This window comes from Myxocyprinus asiaticus, chromosome 15 (assembly GCF_019703515.2).
Source record: "Myxocyprinus asiaticus isolate MX2 ecotype Aquarium Trade chromosome 15, UBuf_Myxa_2, whole genome shotgun sequence".
In the NCBI taxonomy this organism is placed as follows: Eukaryota; Metazoa; Chordata; class Actinopteri; order Cypriniformes; family Catostomidae; genus Myxocyprinus; species Myxocyprinus asiaticus.
In genome coordinates this window covers 37059895-37067765 of record NC_059358.1, presented here as the reverse complement: position 1 = coordinate 37067765, position 7871 = coordinate 37059895, and positions in this window count along the sequence as shown.

Here is a 7871-nt window from a genome sequence, read left to right as displayed (position 1 = left end):
GTAACTACTACTATAATTATCAATAATATTAAAAGACAGTATAGGGGGCCCTGGATAGCTCAGCAAGTAAAGACAATGACTACCACCCCTGGAGTCACGAGTTTGAATCCAGAGCTTGCTGGGTGACTCCAGCCAGGTCTCCTAAGCCAGTATTTCCCAACATTTTTTCTGCCATGGCACACTTTGTACAAATAAAAAAATACCACGGCACACCACTATCATGTCACGTAGGTATGCTACGTGACTTATATGTAATGAGATCACAGGTGGCAAGAGCGCTAATTGGGTAATGAAAAACAACAGATTTGCTTCTTTTCTAATTTGTTGATTTGTTCTTGCAAATTAATTCTTGCAATGCCACAGCAAATGACAGGAATGCAAACTCATGAAGGGCAAAAAGCTCAGAGAATCTCTGGTCCACTCAATTTTTTTTTTTTTTTTTTTTTTTTTTACAGTTAGCTAAAAGCACCAATTCCAGTGATTTTAATGATTCAAGTAGAGCAAAATTTGTTCAATTTTATTAACTGATTAGTTCAGTGACCCCTTCTGGAGATGTCACTAGGTGGTGACAAAGGAGCGTCTGATGTGCTATGAGTGAGTCATTGAATCATTTTGAGTCGTTCATGACCGAAATCAACCAAGAGACTTTATAGTGTTTAAACATTAAAAGAACAAAGAAGATCTATAGACTTCCTTCAGTCTGAGCATTATTTTTCATCCAAAAAGACAACAATAATAGTCTAATAATAGTAAGTTTCAATAACGTCCTTACCTTCTCCTTTGTTAAAACTTGCATGGCTACAAATCTACTGACTTCAGTATAAGAATTATAAACACAAAGCAGATCTACGGTATCATTTTCCTGCAGTAGCCTATTTAAACTGCTGAGCATGGCTTTTATCAGAAAAGACCACAATAATAGACAAATAATAATAATTTTAAGTTTCAATAATGTTCTTTCGTCATTGTAAAGCGCATTTCACATGAGTTGAGTCGAGGCGTCAACGCTCCGTTCAACGCCAGCGTCAAGCACCGCATTGCCCTCCACATGACAAGAGTTGCAGAAAGCGTCACAGAGGGGCGATTTTACGAGTTTGCCATGTAAAAAAGCGGGAGGTGTGCACAATAAACATTGAAAACATGTATTTGGAAGAGAGAAAAAAAGCTTGCAGTTGCTTTGATAGCAGAAAGTAATAAAATGACTCATTTATGTTTAGGTCTAAGCATTTTCTTGGTGAATTTAATTTAGTTCAATAACTGGGGTCTCTGATATTCGTAAACGATAAGGTAATATTTAATTAAAAGAAATGATGAGATCATTCACAATGTCTCTTCACAAATTTGGACAGTTTTTAAATATTTCTTGTTGCTTAGTACTCTCAAAGACATTATTGGTGAAGCAAAAACGTGTGTGTGAAAAACACTTTGGTGTAAAGTGGTGTCACTTCATAGACTTCAATGTATTCTGCAGCGTTGACGCAAGTCATGTGAAAGACCCTTAACGTATATAAATATCAGTCACTTTAACACATTTATCATAGCTCTTCCACCCTTTTCTCTCCTTGATGAACAACGAAGATGAAAGATCCCGAAGTGAACAAACAACACGCCCCTCTCATTCAGATGGTCGATGCATGTACCACGTCATTCAGCTTGTTTACAAATGAGAAGTTTCACGAGTGTCTCTTATTCAGAGTTCAAGCTCCATTCCTGTCAGACACAGATTCACTGAGCACGCTCGTGGTCGCTATAATGTGTGGTTCTCGCTCTTGGTGGGGAGCGTGGTGAGTTGTGCGGAGAATAGCGTGAAGCCTCCACATGCGCTATGTCTCCGCGGTAACGCGCTCAACGAGCCACGTGATAAGGTGTGCGGATTAACAGTCTCAGATGCGGAGGCAACTGAGATTCATCCTCCGCCACCCGGATTGAGGCAAGTCACTACGCCACCATGAGGACTTAGAGCGCATTGGGAATTCCAAATTGGGGAGAAAAAAAAAAAGACAATATAAGCAATTTAACATCTATATTTAATGTGAATGGTATTAGGATGAAGTTGACTGAACTTAAAAAGTCAGGTTTACTTAAAAAGACATTAAGCTCATTTAACAATATTGATTTAAATAAACTTTCCCTCTTAAGTTGACACAACTTAAAATTTTAAGGCAGAGTGAATGTACATTTTTTTAGTTGAAACAACAAGATTTTTCTCCGTGGCAGAATAGTCTGGCTAATATATGAATAATATGAAACAGTCTGACAAAATCATTAAAAAGAACTGTAAAAAATGATTTTGCCTTTTAGTTATAATAACTTAAAATGTAGAGTTAGAATATCTGCCCTGGACTGATTTTGATCTTGAGATATCTCAATTATCCACGTTTTTGTTGGCTGAACTTGTGACAAGTTATTGAGCTTAGAAAAACTATTCAGCTGAAATAAAAAATATATATAAGTCAAGACAAGAGAACTACGCACATCACGTATTGGATTCCCAGCATGTATGTGTCATGAATGAATTCTGCAAATTCTTTTTATTTTTTTACTGTTTGCTGATTTTTTTTATGCTGTTAGTTGCTGTGTTTGTTGTCACCTTCAGTTATTTGTCAACAATCCAAAGCTCATCTTTTTGCTCGATGTTTTTGACGATTGACACCATCATTGTGATTTGTGTGTAAAATGCTGAGGACCATGTGTGTCTCCTTACTAAGGATATCATATGGCTGCTAGCAGAGCTCCAAAAAAAAAAAAAAAAAAAGAAAATGGTTTGGGAGCTCCAACCCGATAGTAAAAGTATAGATAGCCCTAAATAGTTTGCTAACCCTAAATGTGTGTGGAGATACAGTACTGCTACCTTTTGAAATTTGCCCAGCCCCCTTTAGGAGTAACCCAACCAACCTTCTGGATTAACCCTGCCTTCTTTTGGAGATTACACCCCCATTTGGAGATCTCAGGCCTACAGCTATACCCACATGGTCTTCTTGGCAAGCTTAAGTCTGAATATGATAAAGTGATCAGACATTGGTCTCTGATCATTAACTGGCCATTTACCTTCAAATGGCAGTTTGTTTTATCTCTGAAAATGGGATGACTGTAACTACTATTATGATTTTCAATAATATTAAATGATAATACTGTATATGCAATTTAACTTCTGTATTCAATTTGACTTGTATTAGAATGAAGATGATTGAACTTAAGAAAGTCAAGTTTACTTTAAAAGACATTTAACATTAATCATTTAACAAGACTGATTTAAGTAAACATTATGTTCTGTTTATTAAACTTTTCCTCTTAAGTTAACTCAAAATTTCAAAGCAGGATAAACGTACTTTTTTTAAGTTGAAACAAGATTTTTTCCTTAGTTAGCTGTCTGTTTTTTTTTAGAGCATATTATCGTATTGTTGTTTCTTAGCTTAACTTGTGTAACTTTTGTTCACATTTACACATTTGTTATTTTTTCAATGCATTTTGCAAGATCGTGAATGTGTTGACTCGTGATGTTTGATGTGCTGTAACCAAATCTAAGAGGTACAGGACTGAGTATTTCTGCACTATGAACAGCAATTAAACCTGTTCTGTTATAAATGTATCTTGTTTGTGAATCTTATGCCATTAAACCTTTTCTTTATGGTTGTGTTCTGGTTATTTAGCAGAAAATGGCGCCGACTGGTGGTTACTTGGCACTTTATAGCTCACTAACTACAAGAGATTACTTTTGGATGTGCTAGTTAGTTGTTCACCATGCTTTTATTTTAAGGCTTAAAGGGATAGTTCACCCAAAAATGAAAATTCTCTCATCATTTACTCAACATCATGCCATCCCAGATGTGCATGACTTTTTTCTTCTGTAGAAAACAAAGAACAGTTCTGTTGGTCCATACAATGCAAGGGAATTGTGAATGGTTTGAAGCTCCAAAAAGCACATAAAAGTGTAAAAGCAATCCATAAGACTCCAGTGGTTTAATCCATGTCTTCTGAAGTAATCCAATCAGTTTTGGGTGAGAACAGACCAAAATATAACTTCTTTTTCAATACAAAGAGAATAACATCTCTTCCTCGACTGCCAAAAGTTAAGACATTTTACAAGATGATACCTGGATGTGACTTGCTGAATTAAACATGCAACTTAATAAGGTTATGTGACAACAATGTGGCATACTACTTGCATAAATCTGAAATCTTTGAATGTTTATTGCTTCATACTGTGTACAGTTACACATAAGCAGTTTAAAGTATATATGTCACAGTATGCTATTATAAAGTGCTCTAGAATTGTATTCTGTACACTAGCCTCTGTTACACCAAGAAGAACATTGTACAGAAGAGGAACGATTGTGATTCTCAAAAACACATGCAAAATAAAATAAAGAGGTGTCCACACACAGATGTACTGGTGTGTTGTACAGAAAATATTTTCCTCTTCTGGTTGTGTATGTCTACCCTTGCATAATTTGGTTAAGTTTGGGTTTGAGTAAAGTTTGACCAATAATAATAATGCAAACTATGGTTTGAATACTTTTTATTTATGTTAATATGTAGAAGGAATAAGCAGCAAATAATGTTCCGTACTCTCCAAAAATTAAACAGTTTAAAAATTAACCTTCAATAGAAAACACGAACATGTAAGTACAGGTGCATCTCAATAAATTAGAATGTTGTGGAAAAGTTCATTTATTTCAGTAATTCAACTCAAATTGTGAAACTCGTGTATTAAATAAATTCAATGCACACAGACTGAAGTAGTTTAAGTCTTTGGTTCTTTTAATTGTGATGATTTTGGCTCACATTTAACAAAAACCCACCAATTCACTATCTCAAAAAATTAGAATATGGTGACATGCCAATCAGCTAATCAACTCAAAACACCTGCAAAGGTTTCCTGAGCCTTCAAAATGGTCTCTCAGTTTGGTTCACTAGGCTACACAATCATGGGGAAGACTGCTGATCTGACAGTTGTCCAGAAGACAATCATTGACACCCTTCACAAGGAGGGTAAGCCACAAACATTCATTGCCAAAGAAGCTGGCTGTTCACAGAGTGCTGTATCCAAGCATGTTAACAGAAAGTTGAGTGGAAGGAAAAAATGTGGAAGAAAAAGATGCACAACCAACCGAGAGAACCGCAGCCTTATGAGTATTGTCAAGCAAAATCGATTCAAGAATTTGGGTGAACTTCACAAGGAATGGACTGAGGCTGGGGTCAAGGCATCAAGAGCCACCACACACAGACGTGTCAAGGAATTTGGCTACAGTTGTCGTATTCCTCTTGTTAAGCCACTCCTGAACCACAGACAACGTCAGAGGCGTCTTACCTGGGCTAAGGAGAAGAAGAACTGGACTGTTGCCCAGTGTTCCAAAGTCCTCTTTTCAGATGAGAGCAAGTTTTGTATTTCATTTGGAAACCAAGGTCCTAGAGTCTGGAGGAAGGGTGGAGAAGCTCATAGCCCAAGTTGCTTGAAGTCCAGTGTTAAGTTTCCACAGTCTGTGATGATTTGGGGTGCAATGTCATCTGCTGGTGTTGGTCCATTGTGTTTTTTGAAAACCAAAGTCGCTGCACCCGTTTACCAAGAAATTTTGGAGCACTTCATGCTTCCTTCTGCTGACCAGCTTTTTAAAGATGCTGATTTCATTTTCCAGCAGGATTTGGCACCTGCCCACACTGCCAAAAGCACCAAAAGTTGGTTAAATGACCATGGTGTTGGTGTGCTTGACTGGCCAGCAAACTCACCAGACCTGAACCCCATAGAGAATCTATGGGGTATTGTCAAGAGGAAAATGAGAAACAAGAGACCAAAAAATGCAGATGAGCTGAAGGCCACTGTCAAAGAAACCTGGGCTTCCATACCACCTCAGCAGTGCCACAAACTGATCACCTCCATGCCACGCCGAATTGAGGCAGTAATTAAAGCAAAAGGAGCCCCTACCAAGTATTGAGTACATATACAGTAAATTAACATACTTTCCAGAAGGCCAACAATTCACTAAAAATGTTTTTTTTTTTATTGGTCTTATGATGTATTCTAATTTATTGAGATAGTGAATTGGTGGGTTTTTGTTAATTGTGAGCCAAAATCATCACAATTAAAAGAACCAAAGACTTAAACTACTTCAGTCTGTGTGCATTAAATTTATTTAATACACGAGTTTCACAATTTGAGTTGAATTACTGAAATAAATGAACTTTTCCACGACATTCTAATTTATTGAGATGCACCTGTAAGCTGAATCCATAGGCATACATTTAGGTAGGGATGGTAGGGACATGTCCCACCACCTTTCAGAAAATCTGAAATGTCCTGACCAACATTTGGGCAAGTTTACCACATAGAAAATACTTTAAAATAAAAATATTGAATACATTTAATGACTATTAAAGTTTAAATGTATGTAATGTGTGTACATTTTTATCCAACGTCTTCTGAAGCGGTGAATAAACAGCATTGTCACATGGCACCAATCACAGTGGTTTGTGATCACTGCATTAGGATTTTTTTTTTACAATTATTTTCTGGAGATTACACGGGCGGATTTCCATTTGCACGAAATATAGGGTTTTCTATATCCCAAATTGAATTGCGGTAGACCTATTATTTTAACGCATTCATCATGCAACTTTATTCTTTAGAGAAAAAAAAAAAAAAAAAAGAAAAGAAAAAAAAAACATGCAAATTTTTTATATGGTGGTGCAGAGAAATAGGAAATAAGACTTGTTATATGAGGAAATTATGGTATTTTTGCCTATATTACTAGACTTTCTCGCATTTTTTTAATACCAACAATTTGAATAATGTCCGCCTTGGAAAATGTCCCTACCAACTTTCAACCCAAACTTATGCCCTTGGCTGAATCTGTCTTAAGTTATCACATACTACAAATAGATTTTAAACTACACAGTCAATAAAACACAGATGCATTTATTTTCTGTTGTACATGTGTGAGAAATGATAGCAATAGCTGCTGCATTTAATAGAATAATAATAAATGCAACTATTTTTGCCTCTAAAAAGGCTTTTAATTATTTGTAATTATAAACAACATACTGTAAGATGAATTGTGATACGAGAGAGAGAGAGAGAGAGAGAGAGAGAGAGAGAGAGAGAGAGAGAGAGAGAGAGAGAGGAGAAGGGTCACATGGTCTTTTGAGTGGCTTTGCATGTTCTCAACCCTTGTCTGTCCTAAACCGTCATTCTACCACAGATATAACATTCATGGCTTCATCATCCTTCCAGATAATCTCCACTCTGGTCATTCTGCTATTTGTCTCACTAACTGTTTATTGCAATGCACAAGGTGAGTTATAACCTCTTTTGCTTTTTTTTAATGCATTTTTTTTATTTTTATTTTTTATTTTATTTTTTTATGTAATTAGGCAGCCCAGGAACAATTCTAAAACCAATATCCCAGCATCTCTCACGTCTCCCTTCAGCTCATTTCGATCTCTTGTGGCGGGAATGAGAGGGGAATTAACCGCCGAATACAGCAAAAAGTCACGTGAGAGGCGACGTTGGTTCCGATTATCGCTGATTGGTTCAATACTCTGTCAATCAATCAATGCGATAGAGCCCGCCTCTCATGCCATCCTCATCACAGCGGGTCTCTGCAGATCGCTGTGGCGCATTAATGAGTGGAGAAACTATCTGCACAGAAAACAACTAACTGTCACAGACAACCGCATTTTTGGTCACATCCAAATCAAAATGAACTTAAAATTACTTGAAATCTGAAATGGTATGTAAGTGACACGCTTTCTTAAAGGTACAGATACGTGCCATCGCGAACCTTGTGTTGTTTACCGAGGAGTAGATGATGGACGATCCAAAAATAAGATGACTAAAAATAATAGGATAACATATGAAATATACATGAAATATG